At 43.8% G+C, this 16,781-nt stretch overlaps 1 long non-coding RNA gene across 2 annotated transcripts; it reads left to right on the top strand.

The window, feature by feature from the left end:
* Positions 1 to 609: 609 nt before the first annotated feature.
* LOC145880023 (uncharacterized) lies at positions 610 to 16,251 on the top strand. 2 transcript variants are annotated; one of them, XR_014392904.1, is made up of 3 exons: positions 610 to 1,346; positions 14,315 to 14,457; positions 14,732 to 16,251. It is a non-coding gene; the product is annotated as an uncharacterized LOC145880023 (long non-coding RNA). The 2 variants fall into 2 exon arrangements; XR_014392903.1 differs by having other exon boundaries at positions 623 to 1,346; positions 14,315 to 14,404.
* The last annotated feature ends 530 nt before the right edge of the window (positions 16,252 to 16,781 follow it).

Here is a 16,781-nt window from a genome sequence, read left to right as displayed (position 1 = left end):
TGGTAGCGCCTCCATGCTCTGGACACTACGCTGACAGACACAGCAAACCTTCTTGCCACAGCTTGCATTGATGTGCCATCCTGGATGAGCTGCACTACCTGAGCCACTTGTGTGGGTTGTAGACTCCGTCTCATTCTACCACTAGAGTGAAAGCACCGCCAGCATTCAAAAGGGACTAAAACATCACCCAGGAAGCATAGGAACTGAGAAGTGGTCTGTGGTCTCCACCTGCAGAACCACTCCTTTATTGGGGGTGTCTTGCTTATTGCCTATAATTTCCACCTGTTGTCTATTCCATTTGCACAACAGCATGTGAAATTAATTGTCAATCAGTGTTGCTTCCTAAGTGGACAGTTTGATTTCACAGAAGTGTGATTGACTTGGAGTTACACTGTGTTGTTTAAGTGTTCCCTTTATTTTTTTGAGCAGTATATATATATTTTTCAACAATGAGGCTGAACTGCATAATTTACTGTTTTACCACCAACAAAGAAGTAACACAGCATTGTACGTTAGCTGCGGCTACACAAAACAGCCACTGGATGGCGCCAAATCAAAAAGCGCTTGGCCCAAAAAATAGAAGGCTGAATACATGTGGACACTACATCACAGCAGAATCTACAGGGAGAGCGAGGCAGTTCAAGCCCGTTGGGCGCTACCAAAGATTTACATTAGAAGTGCCCATCCAAGAAGGCTCAAGGTCATTGGCCACAGATAAAATGACGTCAAAGCACGTTATATCTACGGTAGCTTTGATTGTCAACATCTGAATCATGTCGACAATCTACTGGCAAATACCTTTCAATCGTTGATATACGAAGAGAAATTATAGATAAAATCTATCGGTGCTCATTGGACATAAACATTACACAACAAGTTGGAAATCGCAAATTCAGCAATGGTCCAAGTCTGGGTTCAAGGTTCTCTTTTCCGAGCTTAAAAGGATAAACATTCACAAACAACACCATGGGCCAGAAAAGGTTGAATACAATGGCCATGCTGTCAATCCAGCATGATTTCTGCCGTGTTCAAAACAACTGTAAACTCGGAACTGGGAAATCTCAGACTTCAGTGAGTTCAAGACAACTGGGACCTCGGGGGAAAAAATTTGCTCAGACTGGGAAAATACGTTTTGAATGGTTATCCAACTCAGAATTCCAAGTTGGAAACTCGGGCCTCTTTCTCCGACCTGAAGGTCACTGACATCATGATTCAACCTTGTTTTTTTTTCAAAGTTCGCAATCCAGAGAATGCCAGACGTTGATGACAAAGTTTCAGGACAAAATTTGCCCACAAGAAGGACCGCCGCACCACCTTCCTGTTCAAGTGAGCACAGCACAACAATGGTGAGTCCAAAAATGTCTAGTATGCTGCTGCATAAATTATGTAATATGCCAGAAAGATATGTATACTGTAGCTAAGAAAGTAATACTAAGTGTATGTTTTGTAGTAAGCTCTTAGTAGCCCATGTGCCTCACTCTCTAATAATTTAGAACCTCGTGATTGTATTTTCCTTCCTTTTTAGACCACATAGGCCTAATAAAATACAACAAATGGTAAGCAAACCGAGTCTCTCTCTCTCTCTGTCTGTGGTGACTTAAAGAACAGTAAAGTTAAGGCCTCAACATCTTGCTGAATTTATCTGAACTAACATCTATCTGAATTTTTGACGGTGTCCATTTTGAATGTGCAAATATGCCTACCTTGTCGCAGCTCATTTACTTGGACTTTCTTATACTTAGAGCTAAGTGTTAATGATAAGAATAAACATTATGAATTTACTGAACATAAATGTAATTATGTTTGTGTGTGGTTCAAAAGCCAAAACTCATTTTGGTGTTTGCTATTATTGAAGGAGAATAGGATTCTTATCAATTTACAACAAATCCACAAGGAGTTGTAGCTTTGCTGGCATACATCTAAAAACAAATGTTGAATTTGCCCCACCAAGATTTACATGCTAAAATCGCCAATGCTCACGTGACTGATCGATGTTTTTCAATAGCATTGGCTACTAGCTGGCTATCGTTAGCTGTAGTTTAGCATTGGTCAACTAGCTAGTAAAGTGAAGAAAAGAAAATCCACTGCAGAGTACGTGAACAGTATTCTATCTGGTGGTACAAGGTGTGTTGCACCTGGTGCACATTTAACTTGGCACGTTTCCAATTATCAATCTGTAAAAATTGGTTCACTTCTACATTGTTAAGCCTATAGGGAGGAGGTCAGAGACCTGGCCGTGGTGCCAGAATAACAACCTATCCCTCAACGTAACCAAGACTAAGGAGATGATTGTGGACTACAGGAAAAGGAGGACAGAGCATGCCCCCATTCTCATCGACGGGGCTGTAGTGGAGCAGGTTGAGAGCTTCAAGTTCCTCTGTGTCCACATCAACAACTAGAAATGGTCCAAACACACCAATAAAGTCGTGAAGAGGGCACGACAACACCCTTTCCCCCTCAGGAGACTGAAAATATTTGGCATGGGTCCCCAGATCCTCAAAAAGTTCTACAGCTGCACCATCAAGAGCATCCTGACCAGTTGCATCACCACCTGGTATGGCAACTGCTCGACATCCGGCCGTAAGGCGCTACAGAGGGTAGTGCCTACGGCCCAGTACATCACTGGGGCCAAGCTTCCTGCCATCTAGGACCTATATACTAGGCGGTGTCAGAGGAAGGCCCAAAAAATTGTCAGACTCCAGTCACCCAAGTTCTAGACTGTTCTCTGCTACTGCACGGCAAGCGGTACCGGAGCTCCAAGTGTAGGTCCAAAAGGCTCCTTAACAGCTTCTACCCTCGAGCCATAAGACTTTTGAACAATTCATAAAATGGCCAACCGGACTATTTGCATTGAACTCCACCCCCTTTGTTTTTACACTGCTGCTACTCGCTGTTTATTATCTATGCATAGTCATTTTACCCCTACCTACATGTACAAATTACCTCGACTAAGCTGTACCCCTCACATTGACTCCGTACCGGTACCCCCTGTATATAGCCTCATTTTTATTGTTACTTTTTTTTGTATTACTTAATTTAGTAAATATATCTAAATTTTCTTAAAATTGCTTTGTTGGTTAAGGGCTTGTAAGTAAGCATTCCACGGTAAGGTCTACACCTGTGGTATTCAGTGCATGTGACAAATAAAATTGAATTTGATTGATTGTGTGAAAGACTTTTTAGGACACACCTGATGATGTTAACATGACCATCGAGAGAACACATCGGACAGCGACGACACTGCCCCAACCTGGTGAAAATCTTACAATACACCGACAGGGAGAAGGTCTGGCTCAGAGCAAAAGCTCTTAGAAATGTTCACTGGAAAGGGACAAACTTTGACTTTTCCAAGGATGTTCAGGACAAGAGAAATGTGTTCACGGAGGTGACACACACACTGAATTTATACCAGACATTAGGAACACCTTCCAAATATTGAGTTACACCCCCCATTTTGCCCTCAGAATAGCCTCCATTTGTCAGGGCATTGACTTTGCAAGGTGTCAAAAGCGCTCCACAGAGATGCTGGTCCATGTTGACTCCAATGCTTCCCACAGTTGTGTCAAATTGCCTGGATGTCCTTTGGGTGGTGGACCATTCTTGATACATACATGAAACTGTTGAGCATTAAAAAAAAACAGCAACGTTGCAGTTCTTGACACAAACCAGTGCACCTGGCACATACTACCATACTCCGTTCAAAGGCACATAAATCTTTTGTCTTGCCCATTCACCCTCTGAATAGCACACACACAATCCATGTCTCAAGGCTTAAAAATCCTTCCTTAACCTGCCTCCTCCCCTTCATCTATACTGATTGAAGTGGATTTAACAAGTGACATTAATTATTTAGCAAAATAATACTGGATTTAGATGATTTTCCTCTGGTACTAGGGGGGGGGATTATAATCAGGTCCCTGATGCATTTTAGATGAATCTAAAACTGGTCGATCCTGGCTGTATCACATCCAGCCGTGATTGGGAGTCCCATAGGGCGGTGCACAGTTGGCCCAGAGTTGGCCGGGGTAGGCCGTCATTGTAAATAAGTATTTGTTCTTAACTGTCTTGCCTAGTTAAATTCAAAATAAATAAAAACAGGACCTCAAACTCAAGAAGCAATTCCAACACTGTGTAAAGATGCTGGTCTTTATGCTATATGGAGACTGATCAATCAAACTGCTCATGATTACACATTCTTTTCAAATAAGCTTACTGTTTATTCACGCATAGACTACTGTCTGATCTCACTCTCTCTCATAGATAAAGTGGGTGCTTGCAGTGTGGGCACAATAGCTATGACAGATCATGCACCCATTGATCAGACCTTTGGAATAGGAGAAGAAAGAGAAACATTGAAATGTTGGCGAATGAACACCAGCCTCTTACAGGACGAGGTGTTTTGTGAATTCCTTAAAGCACACATTACAATATTCTTTGAAACAAACAATGACAGTGCAAAACAGATACTTGTTTGGGAAGCTTTTAAAGATTACATACGCGAAGTAATGACACAACGATCAGATACTATTAAAACATTTGATTAATAGAACTTTTTTAAATTTGAAACAGAGCTCAAAATGCTGGAGAGGGATATTGGTCCAATCTCAACAACAATCCTCTGGCAAATCTGACGAAAACCAAATACGAGCTAAATATTTTATTCAGTAAAAAAGCTGAATATTCCCTGTACAGGTTGAAGCAGAGATGGTACGAATCGGGTGAAAAGGCAGGAAAACTGTTGGCCAGTCAATTGAAACAATTCAGCAAATAGGTGGAATCAGAAATAAGACAGGCATGCTTGATTACCAATCATAAAGAAAACAATATATTTAGAGACTTCAATCAGAAACGTTATACTTCAGATGGTCCTTTAGATATGCAGAAAGCAGAGACATTCTTTCAGAATTTGAACCTGCATAAACGAACAGCGGAAGACAGGAATTGACTAGATTGCCCCATTATTTTTGGAGGAATTGACCCAAAACTATAAGACAAGCACCATTGGTAAAACTCCAGGCTTGGATGGGCTACCCAGTCGTTTCTATAAAAGTTTTGCAGAGCAGCTTAGCCCAGAGGTATTGAAAACATTTAACACATTGATTAACACAGGTGAGACAGTAATCGCCCTACTCCTCAAAAAAAAGGAAAGAATCCCCATGTGTGGAAGCTACTGTCCAATTTCTTTGATAAATTGGGATGGAAAATCATTTACAAAACTTCTGTCTATGAGGGTGAATCATATATTAAGAAAATCATAAATCCAGACCATGTGGAATTGGTGAAAGGCAGAACTGATCTGATAATCTTAGATGCCTTTTGCATGTCATCTGGAAGGCAAAATATTTGGTTACTTCAGTGGCAGCCTTATCCCTAGATGCAGAGAAAGCCTTTGATGGTGTGGGTTGGGATTACCTGCATTATACTCTAAATACATTTGAATTTGGACAGGGCTTTCAGAATATTATTACACTTATGTACAACGACCCCAAATCCATAGTAGACACGAACAGATTACGGTCATCTCCATTTAAAGTAGGATGAGGCACGAAACAAGGTGACTGTCTCTCACCTCTGCTATTTATTATAGCAGTAGAACCATTAGCCAAAGCCATTAGGCTGCATCAGTCAGTCAAAGGGGTTACTGTGGGAGGTAGGTAGAATAAACTACTGCTTTACGCAGACTACATATTGCTATTAATATCAGACCCCCAACTCTCCATATCTCCTTTACTCAACCGAGTAAATTCATTTTCAGAGATATTGGGGTATAAAGTAAATTTGACCAAGTCTGAGGTAATGCCCCTATCAAAACATTGATTTCCTTAAGTGGAGGTATCAATGGGTCCCTAAAAACTTGAAGTGCCTGGGGATTGCTTTAAATCCTAGTCAAGAGAACGTGATTTCTGAAAACCTTAACCCACTATTCAACAAAATTCAACTCCAGTTTAAGAACTGGGATAAACTACCAATCGCATTATGGGGTAGGATACAGCTTATCATTTTGTATTATTCTTTATTTAACCTTTATTTAACTAGGCATATAAAGATTGGTCATAGCTCCCAAAACTGAATTACATCATCAGCATGTTACCACTATCCATACCTGTCGGTACCTTTTTAAATCTAGGGACAAAATGAATACTCCCTTTATTTGGGCCGGTAAAAGGGCCAGGATGAAACAGGCGAGATTACAGGCAAAGACTGATAAGGGAGGATTAAAGCTACCTGACATGCAATTATGTCAAGAAGCCTTTATAACTGCCCAAAAAGGCTCTCTCTTCATTGAGAACTCCAATAGGCCAATTTTGGTGGACATCAAAGAAGAACTTAATGCCCCATTTGGAGTATCAGATTGAGTCAACAAAAGGTGGGACGGCGGTATCCAATAATGTCCCATACAAAAAATATGTGGAGTCAGATTCATAAGAGAGACAAATCTTCACCTTTTTTGACAAGCTCTGCTTTGTTATGGAACAACTGTAAATTGAAAATAGGAGGACACAGTGGTATAGAAAGGGGATAAAGAACGTTGGGTGTCTAAATCAAGAAAACACATTTACCTCTTTTGAAGAACTAAGGTCCAAGTATAATTTACAGGAACAAGACTTGAGGAGACACAATCTCTAAACTGGAGATAATGTATGTTTACGGTGGGTCTGAAAAACAACAAGTTCTCTGTATATTCTGATGTAAATGTTAAGATAGAAATCCTCTGCAAATGACCACATACCGCAGGGCTTATATATACACACTGCTCCAAAAAATAAAGGGAACACTAAAATAACACATCCTAGATCTGAATGAATGAAATAATCGTATTAAATACTTTTTTCTTTACATAGTTGAATGTGCTGACAACAAAAGCACACAAAAATAATCAATGGAAATCCAATTTATCAACCCATGGAGGTCTGGATTTGGAGTCACACTCAAAATTAAAGTGGAAAACCACACTACAGGCTGATCCAACTTTGATGTAATGTCCTTAAAACAAGTCAAAATGAGGCTCAGTAGTGTGTGTCCTCCACGTGCCTGTATGACCTCCCTACAACGCCTGGGCATGCTCCTGATGAGGTGGCGGATGGTCTCCTGAGGGATCTCCTCCCAGACCTGGACTAAAGCATCCGCCAACTCCTGGACAGTCTGTGGTGCAACGTGGCGTTGGTGGATGGAGCGAGACATGATGTCCCAGATGTGCTCAATTGGATTCAGGTCTGGGGAACGGGCGGGCCAGTCCATAGCATCAATGCCTTCCTCTTGCAGGAACTGCTGACACACTCCAGCCACATGAGGTCTAGCATTGTCTTGCATTAGGAGGAACCCAGGGCCAACCGCACCAGCATATGGTCTCACAAGGGGTCTGAGGATCTCATCTCGGTACCTAATGGCAGTCAGGCTACCTCTGGCGAGCACATGGAGGGCTGTGCGGCCCCCCAAAGAAATGCCACCCCACACCATGACAGACCCACCGCCAAACTGGTCATGTTGCAGGCAGCAGAACGTTCTCCACGGCGCCTCCAGACTCTGTCACATGTGCTCAGTGTGAACCTGCTTTCATCTGTGAAGAGCACAGGGCCCCAGTGGCAAATTTGCCAATCTTGGTGTTCTCTGGCAAATGCCAAACGTCCTGCACGGTGTTGGGCTGTAAGCACAACCCCCACCTGTGGACGTCGGGCCCTCATACCACCCTCATGGAGTCTGTTTCTGACCCTTTGAGCAGACACATGCACATCTGCTGGAGGTCATTTTGCAGGGCTCTGGCAGTGCTCCTCCTGCTCCTCCTTGCACAAAGGCGGAGGTAGCGGTCCTGCTGCTGGGTTGTTGCCCTACTATGGCCTCCTCCACGTCTCCTGATGTACTGGCCTGTCTCCTGGTAGCGCCTCCATGCTCTGGACACTACGCTGACAGACACAGCAAACCTTGCCACAGCTCGCATTGATGTACCTTCCTGGATGAGCTGCACTACCTGAGCCACTTGTGTGGGTTGTAGACTCTGTCTCATGCTACCACTAGAGTGAAAGCACCGCCAGCATTCAAAAGTGACCAAAACATCAGCCAGGAAGCATAGGAACTGAGAAGTGGTCTGTGGTCACCACCTGCAGAACCACTCCTTTATTGGGGGTGTCTTGCTAATTGCCTATAATTTCCACCTGTTGTCTATAACATTTGCACAACAACATGTGAAATTTATTGTCTATCAGTGTTGCTTCCTAAGTGGACAGTTTGATTTCACAGAAGTGTGATTGACTTGGAGTTACATTGACTTGGAGTTACATTGTGTTGTTTAAGTGTTCCCTTTATTTTTTTGAGCAGTGTATATAGCCACCTTATAGCTGGATTTAATGAAACTTGTAAGGGCCTAAAGGCTGTATGGTGAAAAAGACCTAGAGGTAACATTTGTAGAGGAGGAATGGAACAAAATAGTACAACCGATGCAGATCCCTATGAGGGATGCTGATTCAATTTAAAGTGTTCAATGGGATTTATTGGACTCCTCTGAGGCTGAACAGAATAGGTTTGATAGAATCCAACCTATGCTGGAGATGTCAATCAAGTACAGCTGACATGGGCCTCCCGAGTGGCGCAGCGGTCTTGGGCACTGCATCGCAGTGCTAGCTGCGTTACTACAGATCCTGGTTCGATACTGGACTGTGTTGCAGCCGGCATTAGGCGACGTTAAATTGGCCAAGCATCATCCGGGTAGGGGAGGTTTTGTCCGGCCAAGATGTCCTTGTCCCATTGCGCTCTAGCGACTCCTGTGGCAGGGCGGGCGCAAGCACGCTGTACGGTGTTTCTTCCCGACACATTGGTGCGGCCGGCTTCCGGCTTAAGCGTGCATTGTGTTAAGAAGCAGTGCGGCTTGATGGGGTTGTGTTTCGGAGTGCGCATGGCTCTCGACCTTCACCTCTTCCGAGTCCGTACAGGAGTTGCAGCAATGGGACAAGACTAACTACCAATTGGGGAGAAAAAGGGGGTAAAAAAAGTCAATTTATATTTAAAAAATCATAAAATAAAAAATCTGATATAAAGAATTACAAGTGAAATTATCCATATGTTCTGTAAATGTCCAAGTTTGGGAACCTTTTGTCATAGGGTAATGGAATAGACTGGGGAATAAATGGGTACCACAATACTTGCAAATCCTGCTATGCTATTGCTGAATATCACTAATTATATTGATAGACTGAGAAGCTCATGTTTAAACGGGCTAAAAGATTTGGTTTCCTTTAATATATTCTCTATTGTGTATATATATATTCATGTCTGTCAAGTTATTGTTTAGTGTTAAATGTGATTCAATTGCATTGTTATTGTGAAAGGAAACAAACTGTAATTGCAAAGAGTTAGGGTTAGGGGTTAAGGTTGGGGAAAAGAGGATTTTGAATAGGAATAAATGGTTTGGTCCCCACAAGGATAGTAAAACAAACGTCCATCCTCAGTGAATTTAATAAATATATTGAAACAACATCAGTTATCCTTTTTATATAAAACTATACTAAATATATTCACGTCGCCAAATAACTGATTAAAACACACTGTATTGCAATGAAGGTCTACAGTAGCCTCAAAAGTATTCTGTAGGGTAGCACCATGGTGTAGCCAGAGTCAGCTAGTTTCTGTCCTGTGTACATTGACTTCAGTACAAAACCTAGGAGGCTCATGGTTTTCACCCCATTCCATAGACTTGCACAGTAATTATGACAACTTCCAGAGGACGTCCTCTAACCTATCAGAGCTCTTGCAGCATGAACTGACATGTTGTTGACCCAATCAAAGGATCAGAGAATAACTCTAGTACTGAAAGCAAGAGAGTGCGAGAGAGAGCTAGCTAAATTTCAGATTTTTTTCACTTACTTAGCTAGCAAATGCAGCTAGCTAGTTTAGCCTATTCAAACACCCGGCTTAAACATAGATGGATGCTATGTTAGCTAGCTGGCTATGACTATCCAACACTGGTACTCTTCCAAGTCAAGGTAAACTTTTATCAATTTATTGCCACCGGTGTCCACCGGTGTAACTGCTAAACTGCTTGGAGACTGTATACTGTATGTGTCACGTCTACTCCCTCTCCTCCCCTCCGGCGTTCAACGTCGCCTGTATACTAACCACCGTTCCTGGGATCCATCATTACACACACCTGGTATCAATCATTACACGCACCTGTACGTCATCATGAGGCACACCTGGACTCCATTACCTTACTCATTACCTCACATATATCTGGCACTCCCTTAGGTTCCTTCCCCAGTCAGTATTGATCCTGTGTTTATGAAAAGATGCTACTGTTATGTTGTCTCGTTCCATGTTTGTTGTTTTATTAAATGTTTCACCTGCTTCTCGACTCACAGCGTCTTCGTTATGGAATACTGACTCAAACAATGGAAGCAGCAGGAGAACAAAATATCTCCCAGACGGTCGACAAGCAGGGATACCATCTATGTCAACACCAGGACCAGCTGGCACAACTGGGGACGGCTATGGGAGAGGTTCTTTGCAGTGTGCAACATCTCGAACATACCCAGGTGTTGCCGTCAACTAACGGTGGATACTCTATAACCAGTCGACCCAGCACAACAGCCTATTCAGCAACCCGCTCAGGTCAGCGATGCCCGTTTGTCCCTACCGGATAAATATGTTACCCCATCTAAATGCCGTGGCTTCCTACTTCAGTGCTCCCTCTACTTTACACACCAGAGGGAAGCCCCCACCACCGAGAGGTCCAAGATTGCCACAGTTATTTCTCTGCTGACTGGGTGGGCTTTGGAATGGGCCACGGCCGTCTGGGAGAGCGGAAGAGCTAGATTCATATGAGGGGTTCATGTCTCTGTTCAAATGCATCTTTGATCATCCCCAGAGGGCAGAGAGGGAGGTGAGCGCTTACTCTAATTACGGCAGAATACGTGCTCTTCCACCTCATAGGGCAGGAGTGAGTATTCAATCTTCATCACTTTCTGCTAAACTCTTTTTGGTGTCCATCACACTAGTTGACTGTCCCTCATGTACTGTGTCTACAGCGTTAGTGGATTCCGGTGCCACGGGGAACTTAAAAGACCAGACCCTTATCTCCTCTCTTAACCTGTTATGGCTAGGGGGCAGTATTTTCACGGCCAGATAAAAAACGTACCTGATTTAATCTGATTATTACTCCTGCCCAGAAACTAGAATATGCATATAATTATTAGCTTTGGATAGAAAACACTCCAAAGTTTCTAAAACTGTTTGAATGGTGTCTGTGAGTATAACAGAACTCATTTGGCAGGCCAAAACCTGAAGATTCCATGCAGGAAGTGCCCTGTCTGACAATTTCTTGGCCTTCTTGATTATCTCTATCCATTACAGGGGATCTCTGCTGTTACGTGACACTTCCTACGGCTCCCATGGGCTCTCAGAAGGCGGCAAAAAGCTGAATCGTGGCTTTGCAGGCTCTGGCTGAAAAAAAGTAGCACGTTTGGATAGTGGCTGGTCACAGTACTGTGAGACTCAGGCTCGTGCACGAGTGGACTCCATGTTTTATCTTTGAACGAAAACCACCACTCCCGGTCGGAATATTATCGCTTTTTTACGAGAAAAATGGCATAAAAATTGATTTGAAACAGCGGTTGACATGCTTCGAAGTACGGTAATGGAATATTTAGAAAAAAAAATTGTCACGAAATGCGTCATGCGCGTTACCCTTATTTACACTTCGGATAGTGTCTTGAACGCACGAACAAAACGCCGCTATTTGGATATAACAATGGATTATTTTGAACCAAACCAACATTTGTTATTGAAGTAGCAGTCCTGGGAGTGCATTCTAACGAAGAACACCAAAGGTAATCAAACTTTTCTAATAGTAAATCGGAGTTTGGTCAGGGCTAAACTTGGTGGGTGTCTAAATAGCTAGCCGTGATGGCTGGGCTATCTACTCAGAATATTGCAAAATGTGCTTTCACCGAAAAGCTATTTTAAAATCGGACACCTCGATTGCAAAGGAGTTCTGTATCTATAATTCTTAAAATAATTTGTTTTTTGTGAACGTTTATCGTGAGTAATTTAGTAAATTCACCGGAAGTGTTCGGTGGGAATGCTAGTTCTGAACGTCACATGCTAATGTAAAAATCTGGTTTTTGATATAAATATGAACTTGATTGAACAAAACATGCATGTATTGTATAACATAATGTCCTAGGTGTGTCATCTGATGAAGATCAAAGGTTAGTGCTGCATTTAGCTGTGGTTTTGTTTTTTGTGACATTATATGCTAGCTTGAAAAATGGATGTCTGATTATTTCTGGCTGGGTACTCTGCTGACAATCTAATGTTTTGCTTTCGTTGTAAAGCCTTTTTGAAATCGGACAGTGTGGTTAGATAAAGGAGAGTCTTGTCTTTAAAATGCTGTGAAATAGTCATATGTTTGAAAAATGGAAGTTTTTGTATTTTTGAGGAATTTGTAATTCGCGCCACGCCTATCATTGGATATTGGAGCAGGTGTTCCGCTAGCGGAACGTCTAGATGTAAGAGGTTAACATCTCATACCCGCTCTCCTTTCCCGGTTCAAGCCCTTGATAATCGGCCACTAAGATCCGGAACCATCACACTCATTCTCACCACGGAGTCCATTCATCAGGAGAACATCTTCTTCATCACCAGTGCACCAGGTCACAAGATCACCCTCGGCTTCAACGCCATAACCCCACCATCTCATAGTCGGATGAGAATCAGACTGGTCACCCAAATGCCAGAGGACCTGCTTCCCCATCCCCTGTGGTGCCACGTCGGTTGAGAGTCCTGTGGTTAGCCTTCAGCCCAACATCCCAGAGGTATACCAGGACTTGAAGGAGGTATTCTCCAAGACCCACGTCACCTGTCTTCCCCCTAATCGCCCCTGGGAATGTGCCATCGACCTGCTGGCAGGGTCTGTGCCTCCGAGCAGACGCATCTACCCCCTGTCGGTGGTTGAGACCCAGGCAATGGAGGATTACATCCAAGAGGCGCTCCAAGGTTTCATTCGCACGTCCACTTCTCCTGCGTCGGCTGGTTTCGTCATCATGGCCAAGAAGGATGGAGGGTTATGTCCATGTATTGATCACAAAGGACTCAATGAAATTACCACAAAGTACCGTTACCCTCTCCTGTTGGTGCCAGCAGCCATCCAACAGCTCTGCGGGGCCAGGTTCTTTACCAAACTGGACCTGCGGAGTGTAAACTATCTCATCCGGGGATGAGTGGAAGACTGCGTTTAGCATGATGTCTGGTCACTGCGAGTACTTGGTGATGCCATTTGGTTAAGCCAATGCTTCGTCAGTGTTCCAGACATTCATTAACGAGGTGTTCAGGGACATGCTCAGACGACGGGGTTGTGTATATCGACGACATCCTGGTCTACTTGGCTACCCTGGAGGATCACATCATTCACGTTCGAGCAGTCCTGGAATGCCTCCTGGCTAACTACCCGTTCGTCAAGGCTTAAAAGTGCCAATTTCATCAGAAGACTGTCTCCTACTTAGGCTACCAAATCAGCCACAAATTGTATCCTTGTGCATATTACTCTAAGAAACTGTCCCCTGCAGAGAGGAATTACGACGTTGGCGATCGAGAGCACCTGGCTGTGAAGTTGGCATTAGAGGAGTGAAGACACTGGCTGGAGGGCGCCAAGGAACCATTCGTCACCCTCACTGACCATCAGAACCTGGAGTACATACGGACAGCGGGGAGGCTGAAGCCGCTCCAAGCAAGGTGGGCCCTTTTATTCACAAGGTTTGACTTCATGCTGACCTATCGCCCAGGTTCAAAGAACAAAGGCCCGATGTCCCGTCTCTACGATTCGGGAGAGGGTCCTGTCCAGAGTGCACCTACAATCCCTTCCCGAGTCATAGCGCCAGTGGTCTGGGAAGTAGATGTGGACATTCGCCAGGCTTTGGAGAGGTAGCCCAGACCCCCTAACTGTCCTGCCGCGCGCATCTATGTTCCCATGGTGATAAGGGATCGGCTGCTGACCTGGGCACAAACAGCTGTCTCTGCTGGACATCCAGGTATTTCTCACACTAATCAATCCATTTCTGAGAAGTACTAGTGGCCCACCTTGGCGCAGGACATCACTCGCTACGTCAACTCCATTTTCGTATGTGCCTAAACCAAATCCCCCTGGAACACTCCAGCAGGGAAACTCCTTCCCCTTCCTGTGCCTCAGCTTCCCTGGTCCCACCTATCCATTGACTTTGTTACTGATCTCCCCTCCTCTGACAGTTTCACCACCATTTTGGTGGTTGTGGATAGATTTTCAAAATCCTGTCCTTTAATCCATCTTTCTTGTCTCCCTACTGCTCTCCAGGTTGCTGAAGCACTATTCCAGCAGGTCTTCCGGCATTATGGTCTTCTGGAGGACATCGTCTCTGACCGTGGCCCCCAGTTCACATCATGGGTATGGAGAGCCTTTATGGAGAAGCTCGGGGTCACAGTCAGCCTCACTTCCAGGTATAGGCCTCAGTCCAATGGGCAGGTGGAGAGGATAATCCAGGAGCTGGGAAGGTTCCTGAGGAGTCAGGCCTCGATTCCTTCCATGGACGATCCCTGGGGATCGTGTCTGGCTCTCTACCAGGAACCTCCCACTCCACCTGCCCTGTAAAAAGCTGAGTCCCCGGTTTGTGGGACCGTTCAAGGTTCTCAGAAGGATCAATGAGGTGACGTATAGGTTACAGCCTCCCAGTGACTACCATATCTCACCTTCTTTTCATGTCTCCCTTCTCAGGCCGGTGGTTCCTGGTCCCCTAGCTGATGCTGTCCCCCACGACACCCCTCCGCCCCCCTGGTCTGGCCTATGCCGTCAGATCTCTACTGGACTCCCAACGTCATGGGGGTCAGCTTCAGTACCTGGTGGACTCGAGGGGTATGGCCCAGAGGAGCGGTGTTGGGTTCCAGTGGAAGACATTCTGGACCCCAACATCATCCGTGATTTCCACCTTCACCGCTCGGACTGGCCCGCTCCTCATCCTCAGTGTCCGTCCCTCTGCGCGTGGGGGGGGGGGGGGGGTTACTGTCATGTCTACTCCTGCTCCTCCCCTCCAGCGTTCGACGTTGACTGTATACTAACCACTGGTCCTGGGATCTATCATTACGCACACCTGGCATCAATCATTACACGCACCTGTACGTCATAATGAGGAACACCTGGACTCCATTACCTCACACATTACCACCCCTATATCTGCCACTTATTTCTATTACAGCATATTAGATGACTGTCATTCATATTCCATTCACTCATCTCAATGTAACATCGATAGATTTAGGCTACTACTTCCTTATACCCATGAGGTTGCTACAACCTAGCCTGTGAATAAAAGTTTACAACGGGTGCACAGGTAGACAAATTTCAGTAATCAAGGTGACAGAAAGTGACACATTCAATACCGCCTTGCACACTCTTGCCTGCATCTAGCTGATCTAGGGTGTAATCATTAGTCCAACAGTTGCAAACAAGAGTTTTTATTGGACAAATTCAGATATGTTTATCCCTGTTTCGTTCTGTTTAAGAAACGTTTTAACAGAATCGGCGGAATTAATACACAACTAATCACACGCAAACACAGTTCACCTTCATAGCAGCCACATGCAAATAGCATGTAAACTTTGATCTTTGTATAATTCCTTCGCATCTACGTGCTCTCCTCCTCTCACCTTTTCCCTTCGCTTGTGAACTTCAGTGCACAACACATCAACTGTCTGTGACCAGGTGAAAAAACCTTTCCAAGCCAAACCATCTCATAACCACTAACTGCTGCACACAGCCTGTATGTGCCATTAGGTACCCCTCCATGTGTAGGCTATTGTACTGGCCTGTGGAGTACATTCTTTTATATGTGTAGTAGTTTGTTGCATGGTATTGCTTAGTTTATCATTTGTGTCAACACTTTGGAACTCTCTCTTATCTCTGTAAACCCACCCTACCTTCACCCATTTTCCCTATGCTGCTTCCTTCACCTTTCCTTCTCCTGATTTGATAACATGTTTAAACGTGTTGTGATGTACTGTTTTTACTACCTTTTTGTCACCTGTGTAATGCTGCCCTGCTTATTCTGGGGTTCAGACTGAATGCAGTGGTAAATGTACTGCTTACAATTAACAGCAGCAACATGGACCTGTTAAATTTACAAGAAGGGTGTTGATATACAGTGGCTGCGTTTAGGCATGGCTTCCTTGTTTTGAGTCTAAGTGTTTCTCATTCTGCTGGAGTTGACCTAGTATTTTATATAAAACCTACCTTAAGCATCCAGTTTCCATTTTTAACTCACCCACAAAAGCATAATATTCTGTTTTACATCGTGTTATTTTTACTGGTCTAATTCCTAAAAGGGAAAAGCAGAAGAATCTGTGCACTCTTGGATAGTAACAACTGTTCATATGGTGCTCTTCGATGTCTAAGGTTTGTGGCATTGATGAATAAACAATTTAATGTTTACTTAAATTCAGATGTTTACATGTTATGTTGCATATAAAAGGCATATGTATGCATTGTTTACTATTTTGATTTCTTTAAAACAATGTGATTGATGGGTGATTAGGTGTATTGTCATAAATATGCCTATTCATTCATCCTTATGGATACATTCTGCAATGAGTTAATCAGGCTTTTGAGTATGCAACATAACAAGTTAGTTCTGAATTGCTTTAATAAAGCAGTGCATTCGGACACCATCAATTGAAATAGATTTCACCTTGTTCATATAATTGTCAGAAATAAGAAAAAAATCTCCACTGGCTGAAGCAGAAGAGGAGCTGGTAAAATAAAGGTATGTTGC

Source organism: Salmo salar, chromosome 07 (genome assembly GCF_965601325.2).
Source record: "Salmo salar chromosome 07, fSalSal1, whole genome shotgun sequence".
Lineage (NCBI taxonomy): Eukaryota > Metazoa > Chordata > Actinopteri > Salmoniformes > Salmonidae > Salmo > Salmo salar.
The sequence above is the reverse complement of the archived record's forward strand: the minus strand, read 5'-3'. Positions and strand labels throughout refer to the sequence as shown.